The sequence below is a fragment of the Odocoileus virginianus genome, chromosome 28 (genome assembly GCF_023699985.2).
Source record: "Odocoileus virginianus isolate 20LAN1187 ecotype Illinois chromosome 28, Ovbor_1.2, whole genome shotgun sequence".
In the NCBI taxonomy this organism is placed as follows: domain Eukaryota; kingdom Metazoa; phylum Chordata; class Mammalia; order Artiodactyla; family Cervidae; genus Odocoileus; species Odocoileus virginianus.
The window spans coordinates 40,387,201-40,403,377 of record NC_069701.1 but is presented as its reverse complement, the minus strand read 5'-3'; the positions used below and the strand labels follow the sequence as shown (position 1 = coordinate 40,403,377).

Below are 16,177 nucleotides of genomic sequence, written 5' to 3'. Positions count from 1 at the left end.
GCCTGCGGATCGCCGCCCAGCCCCACAGCAGGGCCCAGGGCTCAGCCCCCCACTCCACCCCCCACCCCCCCCACCCCCCCGGCCCCAGCACGCGGCCCGGCCCTGTGGCTCTCCAGCAGGTTGGCCCCAGGGGACTGGGAACCAGCCTCCATTCTCTGAAACTGGGTCTGCGTGTGGGCCACGGGAAATGGCAACCCACTCCAGTCCTCCTGCCTGGACGATCCCACGGACAGAGGAGCCTGGACGGCTACACAGGGTCGCCAGGAGTCGGACACGACTGAGCAACTAACGCCTTCACTTTTTACACCAAATGAAGTCAGGAGGCACAATTCCGCCCAGAGCGAGGTCTGATCCGTACGGCGAAGCCCACCCCCTGTGGCCTCTCACCTGTCGTGACATTCCCACCTGGTGCCAGTGCCCGGCCTGGCTCTTCCCCAACATGGGGGACCCACGCTCTTGCTTGTTGCCTGCCGAGGACTTTCCTGTCCAGGGATGTCTGCCTTTGGCTCGGGGGTTCTGGATAACGTCTAGTGACTCTATTGAAGAAAGGCAGAAACTTCCCTGGTGGTCCAGGGGCTAAGACCGTACTTCCAGCACAGGGGTTGTGGGTTCAGTCCCTGGTCAGGGACTCTCATATGCTGAAACTAAGAGTTGACATGCTGCAGATCCCGCATGCTGCAGCTAAGACCTGGGACAGCCAAATAAATAAATATTGGGGGAAAAAAAAAAAACCTTGAGGCAAATTCTGCTTCCAGCTCTGTTGGCGTTCCTGGTACCAGGCTGACCCTCCCCCGGGGTTGGCCATCACATTTGGACAGTACAGTTGAGGCGGCTCTTGACCAGTGCTGGATAGGCAGCCCTGTGCGACCACAGTCCTCAGAGAGGGGGCTCAGAAAGGAGCCACAAGGTCCGCTGGGTGAGCAGCAGGTAGGTGGGGGTCCTCGGAGCATGCTGGGCCCATTGAGCAGAGATCAGAGTCCAGGACACTGATGCTTCTGGAAGCTGCGGGCCAGGCACCCAAGGGAGGTCCCAAAATTGGGGGTGGGATGTGATTCCAAAGGTTGAGCATTGCTAAAATACGTGATCCAGCCAGGGTACAGAGCCTCACCTTTCCCCGGAAACCCAGCTGGGTACTGGAAAGACTTGCCTTAGGAGTAAGGATGCCATCTTGAGGCAAGACCCACTTTAGAGTCCCCCGGAGCAGACTCAAGCCTTCACAGGATTCAGCCGAGACTGTATGGGAAGGGAACCTCCCCGAGTTAGTGGGGTGTGCGAACACTTGGGTTCCCTAATACCCTCTAACACTGTGTGACGTCAGAGAGGTACTGACATCCTGGGAGCTACTCGCCAGGATAAATACCAACATTCCTCAGAGGGTGAAAGAGGAGAGACTGTCTGCAGGATATGCCCCTCATACAGCACGTAATAAAAAGTTAGCAGATACCAAAAAAAAACAACAACAGGAAAATGTCACCCACAGCCAAGAAGAAAGCAGTCAACTAAGACGAACCACTTGATGACTCACGGGCCAATAAAATAATCACAAGGGCAGTAAGGCACTAACTATGAAAATAGAAACTTGATGAATTGATTTCATCAAAGTTAAAATATTCTGGACTTCAAAAAAAATGGCAAAGAAATCTGAAAGGCAGATGACAGACAAAGAGAGAAGACTCCCATGGCATTTCTTGACAAAAGGATTTTTATTCAGAAGACATACAGGACTCTTAAACTCAATCATAAAATAAACAGCCCAATAAAATTGTGGGCACAGGATACGAACTTACACTCCCCAGAGGAGACATCTAACTGGCCAATAAATACGTGCAATGCTGCTCACCACCATTAGTAATCACGGGAATGCGAATTGAAACCACAGGGAGGTGACACCACCTCCTCTAAGATGGTTTGTGTTAAAGATGGGCGTTACCAAGCATCAGCCAGGATACAGGACATCTGGGATCCTCACACACTGATGGAGTGGAGGTGGGGGGGCAAGTCCAGTTGTCCTTCCACTTTGGAAGAATTTGGCAGTTTCTTTCTTTTTCTTTCATATGAAGATGCTCACTCAGACATCCAAGGAGGAACGGGCCAACAGAAGCAAAAACCTTTCTGGTGGAAACTGCTAATGTCTGGAAATTTGGCGGTTTCTTGTAAATTAAATACCCTGTTACTTTACAACACAGTCACCCCACTCCCAGAGATTCACCCAGGGGAAAAGACAACCTACATCCTTGAAAGACTCAGACACCAGGGTCACAGCAGCAGGAAATGGCCAGCCCACCACTCATGACCACGTGAATGATAAACAATCCAGGGCATGTTCACAGCGAAAGGAATGAAGTTCAGATACACACCGGCTCATAAAACCTCACTACTGCCCTGATGAGCAAAAGAAAGATGGTCCCAGAAGAGTGCCTGCCAAACCCGGTTCTCCTGGAGTGGGATCCAGACCTGGCAGATAAAATCTGTAGCACAAGACGGTTGATGAGTTGTCACTTGTAAACGGGAAGGGCCAACTGATTGCAAAGAGGCACAAGAGAACTTTCTAGAAGCATTCTGTATTCTGGTAAAGGTGATGATTGCCCAGGTGTGTGCATGTATCCACTCATTCACTGACCTGAACTGGCGTATTTCGTTGTGTGTGAATTATACCTCCATAAAGCTGATTATGGGGCTTCCCAGGCAGCACTAGAACATACCTGCCAGTGCAGGAGATTTAAGAGATGCCAGTTCAATCCCTGGGTCAGAAAGATCCCCTGGAGGAGGGCATGGCAATCCACTCCAGTATTCTTGCCTAGAGAATCCCAGGGACAGAGGAGCCTGGCAGGCTGCAGTCCGTGGGGTCGCAAAGAGTCAGACACCGCTGAAGCAACTTAACACGCACACGAAGCTGATGACTTTTAAAGGTCTGAGGCATTTGGTGTTTGTCTTCCCTCTTGGCCCCAGACTAATCAGTGTAACTGACAGGTGTGTCCAGATCCAGATGTTCTGTCGGTGGGCTTGGCCAGGGCCAGATTCCTGGGAGTGGGTAGAAGGAACAAGCATTAACCCCAGTGGTAACCCAGCCCGTGAAAACCATGTTTCCCAGATCCTTTCTCGTGGTCACGAACCACCCCCAGTCCCTCCATCTCAAAGGTCTGCAATAGCAAAGTCTGTGTTCAGTGCACTTTACGTGGCCTCCCAGGAAGGCAGGAGCCAACTGCCGCGCCCCCGGGGACACAGGCGCTGGAGGCAGCCGTCTGGGGAGCTCTATCCACCACGTGGGCGCTGATGCTGGCAAGTGCCACGCCGGAATCTTCCCTCTAGCCAATTAGCACCGGGATCGTCCCACTTACCAGTCTGTTGGCACCAGGACTGGGACCCCTCAGGCCAAACAGCTAGTCAGACAGGGCACAGCCCCACCCACCAGCATCCCAGCTGCCGGAAGAAACCCCAAGCCCACGGCCACCCCAGGGACCTGGCCCTGTCCTCCAGCGAACCAGCGAGCAGGCACCAGGGCCAGGATTCCAGGGCCCCACTGCCAGAGACCCAGGGACAGTACTCTGCCCACCAGCGGGCAGGCACCAGACCTGGGGTCCCCTGGACCTTGGCCTCACCCACCAGCTGGCAGACAACGGCCCCTGGGGTACCAGAACCTGCCAGGTTAGGACAGAGGGCTGTCACCAGCTCCAGGACCGCCTGGGCCCCAGCCCCAGCCCCAGCAGGCCAGCCTCAGCTCCGGGACCCCCGTGGCCCTGCAGCCAGAGACCCCTGGGACCTGACCTGACAGAATTATCATATGATCCAGCAATTGCACTCCTGGGTATTTACCCAGAGAAAACAAAATGCTGATTTGAATAGATATGTGCATTCCTTTGTTCATTACAGCAGTATTTACAATAGCCAAGATACTGAAGCAACCTAAGTCTCATCAATAGATGAAAAATAAAGATGAGTTATGTATGTATATATGTAAAAGATATGATATATATATATATATGTATATATAATGGACTATTACTGAGCCATAAAACCTAATGAAATCTCATCATTTGTAACAACATGTATGGACCCAGAGGGTATTATGCTAAGTGAAATAAGCCAGACAGAGAAAGACAAATACTGGATGATTTCATTAATATGTGCAAACTAAACAACAAGACAGATGAACAAACATAATGAAACAAAAGAAGAGCTATAGATACAGAGAACAAACAGGTGGTTGCCAGAGGGAAGGATGTGGGGGAGGAAAGAAACAAGGGATCAAGATCAAGAGGGAGAGACTTCTAGTTGCAAAATAAATGAGTCATGGGTGTGGAATGTGCCATGCAGGGAATACGGTTCATAGCTACGCTATATCTCTGTATGGTGACAGACAGTAACCAGACTTATCATGGCAATCATTCTGAAATGTATAGCAAAATGAATCACTACACCGTGTAACAGGAACTAGCATAGCTGTTGCTATTGTTTAGTCACTACAGTCCATGGAAGTCCCCCAGGATCTTCTGTCCATGGGATTCTCCAGGTAGGAATACTGGAATGGGTTGCCATTTCCTTCTTCTGGGGATCTTCCCAACTCAGGGACCAAACCCACATCGTCTGCTTTAGCAGGTGGATTCTTTACCACTGAGCTACCAGGGAAGCCCCAACTAACATAGTATCATATAGGGCAATTATATTTCAGAAACAAACAACCTCATAGAAAAACAGATCAGATTGGTAGTTACCAGAGACAGAGGTGGGGTAGGGGGAATTGGATGAAGGTGGTTATAAGATATAAGATAAATAAGCATTAGACATGTAATGTGTAACTTGATAACTATAGATATGGGATATTTTATATGATAAATATAACACTACTGTATGAAAGTTTTAAGATAGTAAATCCCAAGTTCTCAACACAAGGGAAAACATTTTTCTATTTCTTTAACTTAGTACCTATGTAAGATGATGGATGTTCGCTAAACGTATTGTGATAATCATTTCTTTATGTGCTGCGTGCATGCATACTAAGTCGCTTCAGTCGAGCCTGACTCTTTGCAGCCCTAAGACTGTAGCCCACCAGGCTCCTCTGCCAATGGGGTTCTCCAGGTAAGAATACTACAGTGGGCTGCCATGCCCTCCTCCAGGGGATCTTCCTGATCTAGGAATCAAACTCACATTTTCTGTCTCCTGCATCGGCAGTGGGGTTCTTTACCACTAGCTCCATCTGGGAAGCTAAATTTATTGTGATAATCATTTCAGTATGTATGTAAGTTAAATCATTATGCTGAATACCTTAAACATACACAGTGCTGTATGTCAATTATATCTCAATTAAGTTAGAAGGAAAAAAAGCAACAATTATCAGAAAAAAGATATAAAAAGACCCAATTTGAATTTCTGGTGAAAATTATAACGCATCAGATCAAATGCACATTGAATGGGATCATAGCAGATCATCACTGCAGAAGGAGGGAGAAGTAAATTTGAACTCAGAAAAAGAGAAATTATTCAACATTAAACATGAAGCAAAAAAGACTGGCAAATACAGTGGAATCCCTGGAAGAGGGAGGTGAGGCAGGGAAAGATATTTGAAGAAATAATGGATAAAAAGTTTCTAAATTTGAGGAAAACTATAAACCTACAGGTCCAAGAAGCTCAATGAAACTCAAACACAAAAAAACATGAAGAAAAATGTGCAAAAGTACATCATCATTAAATTGTTTTAAATAACAGAGAGCTTTCGTTATCTGAAAAGTTAGTCCCTCAGTCATGTCTGACTCTCTGTGACCCCGTGGACTGCAGCCCACCAGGCTCCTCTGTCCATGAAATTCTCCAGGCAAGAATACTGGAGTGGGTTGCCATTCCCTTCTCCTGGGGATCGTCCTGACCCAGGGATCAAACCCGGGTCTCCTGCATGGCAGGCAGATTCTTTACCATCTGAGCCCCCAGGGAAGTCCCCTTTAGTTGTCCATTACTTCATTTAAAAAATTACCCCCAGTCTTAGCAGCTTGAGAAAAGCAGACATTGACTATCTCACAGGGTTTCTGAGGGACAGTAAAGAATCTGCCTGCCATGCAGGAAAGCCGGGTTTGATCCCTGGGTCAGGAAGATCCCCTGGAGAAGGACATGGCAACCCACTCCGGTATTCTTGCCTGGGAAATCCCTTGGACAGAGGAGCCTGCGGGCTACAGTCCGTGGGGTCACTCAGAGTTGGACATGAGTCAGGGAGCAGCACTCTGAGGGTCAGGACCCCAGGAAGGGCTTTGCTGGGTGGCTCTGGCTCGGGACGTCTTGCGAGGCTGCAGTCAGGACGTTGAGCAGCACCGCGGTGTCTGAGGCCGGGGCGCCCAGGGCGGAGGGAACAGCCCATCGGGGTGGGGAGATCTAGGGTCCAGTGTCCCCGCTTGGCCCCTCGGCGCCGCGTGACCTTTGTGAAGGCACTTCCCTCCTCTGTGCTGTTTCCCCTGCCGCGCAGGGCGGGGGTGGGAGAGGTGAGACCCAGCAAGCCTCAGCCTGAGTGCTCTCAGCGGGTAGACTAAAGCAGAGAGCCTTCTGCACAGGACCAGGCCCAGAATCCCCTGGATTCCTGGATTCAGAGGACCCAGGGCTGGTCTGTGCTGCCAGCCCCTGGTAGCCAGGGGCCAAGGCTGCCTGGACACTTGGCCTGGCAGCTTCTCAGCACTCACTTTCCCAGAAGCCAGCGTGGGAGGACCCGCAGGACCCGTTGTCCCAGAGACAGGCACAGAGCGTCCCAGCAGTGCCGCCGGGGCTCAGGAAGCAGGTCCCAGAAACTGGGAGCAGGTGACCCACCGGCCTGGCCTGCTTGGGAAGGAGGGGGCTTCCAGGACTGGGGGGCTTCCCATGGTAAAGCCTACCAGGAAATGCACACAGAGCCGCCACCCACAGTGTCACCTCCACAGCCTCCTCCAGCCTCCCGCTCTTCCCCCAGAGCACAGCGGCCCTTACTAAGCACAGAGGAAGCCACCGCTCCTAAAAGTGGGACCTTCTCACAAAATTTTCTCTCCTACCTCAAAAATAATTTTCTATCGATGCTGTCGTTCCGTCTCTAAGTCATGTCACGTCTCTGCTATCCCATGGGCTGCAACACACCAGGCTGCTCTGTCCTCCACCATCTCCTGGAATTTGCTCAAATTCTTGTCCATTGATCAGCGATGCTATCTAACCATCTCATCCCCTGTCGCCCCCTTCTCCTCCTGCCTTCAGTCTTTCCCAGCATCAGGGTCTTTTCCAATGAGTTGGCTCTTCGCATCAGGTGGCCGAAGGATTGGAGCTTCAGCTTCAGCATCAGTCCTTCCCCAGCATTGTTGTGAATGTGGAGCTCTGTGCCTTCCTACACCGTGGACCCTTGACTCCTTGGGAACCTTTGGGCAGAATGCACCAAGTGCCTTTCAGTTATTCATATTCTTTGACTCAGCAACTCCCTTTCTAGGAAATCCCCCAACGAAATGCTTAAACATGTGAGAAATCTGAGCATCTACATAGGTTCACTGCAGTGACAAAGTAGTAAAAATTGGCAAAGACCCAAATATACATCCATGGAAACTGAACAACACATCCATGTGATTCTGCTGAGCTGTTCAACTCTGACAAAGTCGGGAACTGTGTTCAGTGTCCAGAAGTTGTCATGATGTGCTGGTACTGGGAGAAAGTTCCAGAACATGAAGTATCTGACCCACCAGCAGGCAATGAACCGTTCATCCCTGGGGAGAGGTCTGGAGGTGTTGCAGGGTTATCTCTGGAGGCAGAGGCGGCTATCAGGTGTTTTGCTTTTTTTTTTTAACTTTTTTCTCTTGTGCTTTCCTATATTGTTTGAATTGTTTAGGTGAGACGCTTTGTTTATATGATCAGCAAAAGTAGTCATGGCATTTTACAGTTTATAACAGAGTTGCCCTACAAAGGTAGCCCCTGGGGTGAGGCAACAGATCTCAACCTCTGTCCCCTGATATTTGGAAGCTGGGTCGGTTCCAATCTGTTCCCTGAAAAGAGGAGGAAAAGGAGCCAGACCTGGGTCTAGCAAGACTAGAGTCGAAGTTGGAAGGCAGGTTGTCATAAATTTTGTTTTCTTGGGAAGGTTCTGGATTCTAGGAGTCTGAGGAGGTTAGAGGTATAGGGAAGGACACTTTGGTTTGCAAAGTACAGATGCCCAGCACAGACTCCTGGGGGTTATTACATGATCCATATAACTTGGAATTTCAGGGCTAGATCATGCTAGCTTCAGGTACAGCTGGATCCAGGTGTTTGAGTAAATCTCCTAGGGTTCTCTCCTCTCCCCATTCTCCCTATCTTCTGCCTTCAGTTCTCCTCGTCTCTGCTGCACTTAGCAAGCCCCAGGAAGAACTCGATTTGCCCAGCCTGGGCCACGGGCTCATCCCTGCGACCTGGAGGAAGTGGGGGCACTGAAACTGCCCAGTCCTTCCAAGTCACAATGAGAGAGAGAAATTGTACAAGATTCTCCAGAAGAAAAAGGGTGATGCTGCCCAAAGAAGGAGGGGAATCTGGTTCCACAGGGGAAAAAATAAATTGTACTGTAGCCACATTCAACAGATTCTAGTGCTAATCTACACAGCGGGCACACGCTCAGAGCTTTACGGCCGTATGTCTTCCAAGATTTCCACGTGACCATGAGCATCCAGAAGCCTTGGTCGCTCTGAACCCCAAATAGTTCAGAAAGGCAAGCAGGACCAGTCTCCCTTTACTGATGGGGAAACTGAGGGTCAGGGAGACCAGGTAAGTGGTCCAGCTCACTAGGTGCTAAGTTCCAGGACTGGTACCAAGAGCTAGGTTCTCTGACGTCAGAGGTCCCTGTGTGTCTCTGCTCTCAGCTTCAGCCTCTACCCCGCCCACCACGACCACCAGGATCACCACCACTGTCATCAACAGCACCATCACCATAACAAGAAACAAAAACCCCCCAGACATCATCCACTCGGCAATGCCTCCCAGAGCCATCGCTCTCAGCTGTAGGCACAGCCAAGGCACTGTGAAGCTAAACCAAAAAGGAGAAGTTGATTGACTCACAGTTTCCTAGCGGGAGCTCCTTTCTTGGCAGCCAAGACTGGGCCCGGCTCCTTCGTGGCTGGAACCCAGCTTTCTTCTCAGAGCATTGGGATGCTTCTCCGGAGATGGCTGGGCTGATCCCAAACCCCTGGGAGCGTGTTTAGGAAGCAACACACGTGAGTCACTGGGGCTAACATTCTTTGGAATCTGACAAGGTTTCTACTTTGGGAAACTTCGTTGACTCAGCAGCGGTTCACCAGCAAGCGGGCAGTGAAGCTGGGAGCACACCCCTCTTCACAAGCCGTGCTGGGGCTGCTGGAGGCTGGGGTGGATCCCAGGGACTGTGCTTTCGGGCTCCAGATGACTGCTATGTGGAATTTGGGATGAAAGTGAGGTTCAGACAGAAGAAGCGGTGCGTCCCAAGTTTCCATGGTAACAGGAGGAGGCAGGACTCAACCCCCAGCCTGTGGCCTCAGAGCCCACGACAGCAGGGCCCCGAGGGGCCCGGGCTGTCCCTTTGGCTCTGCCACCTGCTCTGAGACAGGCTCTCGGTGGCTCTCGCCCAACTTCGGGGGGAGGACGGCTGGATGGGTGGTGCTGAGGGATGCTCCACGTCCCCCTCACTGAGCAGACCCTGGGCTGCCTGGGTTGGAGCAAGTGTCACTCCAGGTTCCTCCAGAAAAGAGATGACTCGAGCTGAGAATCCTGCAGGGTGGCGGGGATCCACGTGAGGTTGGCAGTGTACCGCATCCCAGGCCGCTGTCACCCTTAGGCTGAAGCGCGGTGCGCTCAGTCAGATCCAACTCTTCTGTGACTCCGTGGACTGTAGCCCACCAGGCTCTTCTGTCCATGGGATTTTCCGGGCAAGAATAATGGAATGGGTCGCCACGCCCTCCTCCAGGGGATCTTCTTGACCCAGGGATCGAACCCAGGTCTCCTGTGTTTGTCTCCTGCATTGTCCGGTGGATTCTTCACCACTGCACCCCCTGGGAAGCTTTAGGCTGAAGGGCTGAGGGGAAAGGACCACTGCCAGGGCCTGGAAGGAAACCCTGGAGAGAAAGCTGAAGAGGGAGACAAGCCCTTCCAGGCAAGGGCACAGCCTGCCCAAGGTGACCCCCAGGGGAGATGCTGGACATGGACATGCAGACTTCACCCTCCTCCCCCTCTGACCTGCAGCCAGAGCTTGCCCAGGGCCAAACCCAATAGGAAGCCAGAGGCTGTGAGAGCCCAGGAAAGGGGTCCATTGGGCTGAGCCCCTGGGACAGAGTCAGCATCTGGCCCTGTGGATCCATAATGTCTCCTATAATCCAGAGAAAATGTCCTAGCTTTGGGGAATCTTCGGATGTGTCTGAGACCAGAGATTGAAATGTCACAGGAAATAGAGGTGTCTCTTAGAGTTTCCCTACCAAAAAGAGGGGGGCAGATTGGGAAAGGGAGATAGGTGGCCAAGGGGAGTGCCCCCTCTGTGAAGCAGGCAGGACATCTGTTCAGTGCTGGGTCCTCCAGTGTGCCTGGGGATCCTCTGGGGGTGGCAGGTGGCCCCGGAGACCCCATTGGGAGACAAGTGTGCACACAGCCCTGTCAGCAATACCTTCTCATTCTGGTGCATCCATTAGTCCTGCAAGGAGCTCTCACTGTCTCTTTCCTTGTGAGACCATCAGGGACCAGAACCCCCAGAATCATCACCAGGGACGGTCAGCCTGTGGATTCATCCTTCCCCTCTCTGGGGTTTGCCTCCCTGTGGGGAAAACCCAGGTTCCACCTCCAGCATCACGACATACAACACCTTCACCCACTGGGCCCTCCACAGCCCTGGGCACTGAGTCCCTCACACATGGTGATGGGGCATGTCCCCCCACCAGGCTCTGAGGAGACACTGTGAACCTGCCATTCCTCCGGCTCCTGAGGATCTGAGAGCCTGCTATGATGAAGGAAATGCAGGTGTGGTCTTTATACGTAGAAAAAGCATCCAACTCAGGCTTGGAGAATGGCTACTACCCACCCTCGCCTGGTATTCTTGCCTGGTAAATCCCATGAACAGACGAGCCTGGCAGACTACAAGTAGTCCGTGGGGTCACAAAGAGTCAGATGCAACTGAGTGACTAACTCTTTTACTTTTTTTTCCCCCAGGATTGGAAGATCAGGGAAGGTCACCCTGAGGAAGTGATGAGATAAGATCAGAACAGTTGCCACACAAAATACCCAGGGCATTGCATCCCACTCACCCACCACATGAGGACCCTGAGACAAGAGGTGACGGCACCTGGGAGCTGCAAATAGGCCCACATGCAGGAATATGGGGAGCTGGTGATAACAGAGGGCGTGGAGATGGGCACAGAGAGATCTCAAGGGTTGTCTCCCGAGGCAGCAGCAGGGTTTTAATAAGGTAGTGCCAAGGCCCGATGTTCAGGTTGAGAACGGCTCCTCTGGCAGCCCGGTGGGGAACAGATCACAGCAGAGCAAGACTGGAGGTCAGAAGGCTGACGAGGAGGCTCTCAGCGTGCTGCCAGAGAGGACAGACTGGGCAGCGGGATCAGAGAAGGAAATTTCGTCTGACCCCAGAGCTCCTGTGAATGTCAAAGAGGCCAATACGGGTTGATGGGTCCCCCAAAGAGAGTGATAAAGGGGGTAGCAGCCAAGATGACTCCCAGGATTCTGTTTTGGAGGAGTGGGTGGGTTGTCCTCAGATGGAGAACGTAGGGGAAGAAGGCTTGGGGTAAGATGGTCACAGCACAGTTAACTGGAACTGGATCAGCCCCTCCGTCATAACCAAGCATAAAACTACACAGAGTACACGAGGCCACCATCTTCAACACAGTATCAAAGGCAGGGCAAGACTGCGATCCCCAAGAGAAGAGAAAAACATGCAGTGAGCCCCAAGATCTCCTTGGATCTGCACGTGGGGGTGCTCCCTGGACCACAGTGCAGCCTGTGAGTGTCCACGCAGAACTCAGAGGGCCCACTGAACTGAGGGTGCAGAGATGGGACTTTAGGATCGCTGAAGCAGCTAGAATCTTCAGGGCTGGAAGCTGCACGGGGAAAAGGGAGAAAGTCTATGTGAAGGTCCCTGGGTTCTGGTGAGACCACCTGAGGCTTAACAAGTGGTCTCAATCCCTAAAGTTTTGAGAGTGGAACAGATACACTAGATGTCAAGCAATGCTAGGGAACTTTGGGGGTTTTGCCCAACCAAAGTGGAACAACCTCATTAACACTAGGGCATCCAGATGTAACACAACAAAGGCTTCGTCTTAGTAATAAGGACCACACCTTTGAGTAAGGCCAACTGTAGACCTTCCATAACAACACTTAAAAACAACTTCAGTAAAATTTGCAATTTGGAGTTTGATTCTCACCATGTTAGGAAAGTTTGGGAGATACCTTCCACTTACCTCAACCATGACAAATAATAAACCAAGACCACATATATTCAAGTGATCAACTGATAATTAAACTGACTGCTAGAACAAGAATCAACCCTTTTCAGAGGGAGATACTCAAATCCAGCGTTTCTACAACACATCATTCACAATGTCCAGTATACAATCAACAATTACCAAATATACAAAGAAGCAGAACTGTGTGACTCATAGCCATGAACAGAAAACAAGGATCAATAGAAATCAATCTCTATTGATTGATAGCCTATCCCTTCTCCAGGGGATCTGCCCAACCCAGGAATTGAACTGGGGTTTCCTGCACTGCAGGTGGATTCTTTACCAGCTGAGCTACCAGGGAAGCCCCCTAGAGAGCTTAAGTAACTGCAGATAACACCCATCCTTTCAACCCTACATCTCAGAGAACCCTGCCCCCTCAAGCAGATCTTCAGCCAACTTTGCACCTTTTGAAGCCCAACCTCTCACAGCAAGTTCCTTACGAAGCAGAGAGGGGCCTTGGGGATCCTTCTCTGCCGACGAGAGCTGCTTTGGGAAAACTGCTATGCGTGGGGTTCCCCGCTGGGTGCCAAGAAGACCAGTTCTCCTGCTTCCTCCCACTCTTGCTGAAAGTGCTCTGTGATCTTGCTTGATCTTGGAAACCAGCAGTCTCCCCATAGACATCCCATCCCCGTAGGCTCCGGAACACAAGGGGTGGGGGACAGTTGTCAGGACCTGCTCTTGGCAACTCAGGTCCTAGGGTTTGTTGAAACAAACCAAAAATTAGAAACAGGGCTGCTGAGATGGGGGTGAAGAACTACACCCCACGCCGGTCATGATTCGAAGTAGAATTTACCTGAGCGCTCACCTTGGGCTGGCACTGTGCTAAGCACCTTACATTAACTTTGTCATAACATCCCTCTTTTCCAGGTGAGGAAGCAGAGGCTTAAAGAAGTTTAGTGACTAGCACATAGACAATAGTGTGGCTAGGATATGAACCCAGGTCTCTCTGACTCCAGAGCCTGTATGTTTAAAGCGAGGTGTCTGCCTACCTGTTCTTCAGCCCTGTTTCTTAGAGTCATCCTGGTCTCTGAAAATGAATCATCATCCTCCCAGTTCCTCAGGCCAAACACCTGGGAACCACCCCACTTCCCTTCTCCCTCCCGACAATTCACAAACCAAGTCTGTTGTCTGTACCTACAAAGTACATCTTGAACCTGCCCCACCTTCCCAGCTCCATCTCCACTGCTCTCATCTACTGTCTCCACAGTGGCCTCATCTGCTGTGATCTGCTCACCACCGTCCTTGTTTCTCTTCCCATATCACTCTCTATACCCCTTCCTGGGAGCCAGAGACGTCCTTTGAAAGACTCACTCAGACCAGTCATTCTCCTCTTAACGCCCTCCCTTGGTTTCACACTCTGCTCAGAACAAAATCCACAGTTCTTACCTACAAGACTCTGCATGACCTGACCCTCCTAGCTTCACACCCTCATCTCAGGTCATAAGCCCCATTATTCTTAGTCTGCTCCAATTATACCGGCTTTTAAAACATTCTTGACAAACCTAACTTTGTTTCTGTTTCAGGACCTTTGCAGGTCTGTTGCTGTGTCTTCTTCAGATCTTCCGAGAGCTGACTCCTTGTCGGGTCTCAATTTAATGCTACTTCCTCAAGTATTGAACATTTTCCTGACAGCTAAAGTATACCTTCTCAGCCACAGAACTTCCCTGAGTCAACACAGGCATCTATTTGTCTTCTGTCTGTTTCCCTTGAGCTCACCACCATTTCCCTCACACACACTAGGGATGCTATCAGGAGAGGAGCAATCTGATCATTTGCTAGGTCCTTGGAGGCCGATAGAGGAGATAGCTGAGTATAAATTTTTATGGATGTTGACTGGCTGGCTGGGTGGGTGGGTGGATGGATGAGAGATGGGTAAGGGGGTGAATAGATGGGCGGATGTATGGATGGATACGTGGATGAGTGGGTAGATGGGTGGATAGATGGATGGATGGATAGATAGATGGGTGGATGGGAAAATAAATGGATGGATGGGTGGATGGGTGGATGGATAGATGAGGGATGATGGATAGAGAGATGGGTGGATAGGTGGATGGATAGATAGGTGAATGGATGGATAGAGAGATGGGTGGATTGATGGATGGGTGGGTAAATAAATGGGTGGATGTGTGGATGGATGGATGAATGGGTAGGTAGGTGGATGGATGGATGGATGTATGGGTGGATGAATGGATGGATGAAGGTTGATGGATAGAGAGATGAGTGGATAGGGGGAGATAGATAGGTGAATGGATGGATGGATACAGAGATGGGTGGATTGATGGATGGGTGGGTAAATAAATGGGTGGATGTGTGGATGGCTGGATGGGTGGGTGGGTGGATGGTTGTTAATAGAAAAGAGTCCCCACACCCTCCCTTTCCTCCACAGCGGTTAGTTTTGTGGCTGCCTCGGTGTCGTCCATTGAAGGATGGCTCTTTAGAGGGCAGGGGCAGGCCTGGGAGGCCTGGAGGGGAGGCCCAGGTGCCCCCACCATCCCCACACCTGTCCCCTTTCTCCTCATGGCCCCTCCTCAACGAGACCTCACACATGACACCCCTTTGAGGGGCTCAGCTCTCCAGGAAGCTCCCCCAGAATCGAATCACCGTGATTCCTTCCATGAATCACCCACTGCAGATGCTGCTGGCTTTAGCCTCCCTCTTCTCAGCGTCCCAAGTCCAGCCCCTCCACTGGCCCCCACCCCCAGCCCAGAGCTGTCCCCCTCGCCACAGCTGTCCACACTTACAAAGCCTGACTGTTCGATAAGGCTGTGCCAGCTGGAACAAGACACTTCCCGTCCGACGGGAGGTCCTGCATGGAGCCTGGGGCAGCTGTCAGCTCGAGGGGCACAGGGCCGGATCTGGGGCCTCCTGGGGGCCGGCACCCTCTGGGGCCTCAGCAGAGAGTCCTCCGGGCCTGGCTTCAGGTCCCCGAATTGGCTCCACAGAGTGGAGGGCTGGAGTGGGAGTCAGGGGAGCTGGGGGAAGAGGCTGCAGTTGCTAGAACCTTCAGAGACCTCATGTCCAGGGCCTTAGGAAAGCTTCTCCTTTTGGAGACACAGGGGTCAGGAGCTGGCCTGGAGTCTGGGGGCTGGCAGGATGTGCTGGCCCCCTCCCCGAGGTGACGCTGTCCTCCTTGGTCACCAACCACTAGTGACTGGGTCAGAGGCTGCAGGAAGAGGTGAAGGTCAGTGTATCCACCAGGCATGGCCCTCAGGATGGCCCCCGTGGCCGAGATGGACACTGCTCTTGACCAGCACGCCGGCCATGGCAGTGAGTTCTGGCAGAGTCTGGAAGCGAGCAAGGAGCTGGGACATCGCTTCTGGACAAACCCTCAGTGAAGGGTCTTTGGGGCAGCTGAAATGGTCACTCTTCAGCCCTTCAACCTGACTCCTGTTGGTTGAACACCTAATGCGTGCTGGGCGTGGGGACAACACAGGCCGGAAATCCCTGCCCTCATGGAGCCCGTGTTCCCAGGGTATGACCCCCCTCCACCGGGGGCCACCCTGCCCAGACCCCAGGCCCAGACCCCAGGCCCGTCAGAACCTGCGCCTTTTCTGGCTCTGATCCTCCTCAAAGTCTCTAATTATATCCTGGGAGAAACAATTAGAATGAAACTAAGGGTTTTTTTTGTCTCTCCTCCAGGCCGGACCTGTTTAATAACTTAATTAAATAAACAGAATTATAATTATAATGTTAATATTTCCTTTCTGTAATGTCGACACCTTCTGCTGGAAAAAGCCTCTCTTGGGAACAGGGGC

General features: G+C 51.5%; 1 long non-coding RNA gene across 1 annotated transcript; it reads right to left on the bottom strand.

Moving 5' to 3' along the window:
- Nucleotides 1-1,684: 1,684 nt before the first annotated feature.
- On the bottom strand, nt 1,685-7,432 carry LOC139031751 (uncharacterized). Its single transcript, XR_011484226.1, has 2 exons — nt 6,999-7,432; nt 1,685-3,021 (listed from the first exon to the last, which is right to left on the bottom strand). It is a non-coding gene; the product is annotated as an uncharacterized lncRNA (long non-coding RNA).
- Nucleotides 7,433-16,177: the final 8,745 nt, after the last annotated feature.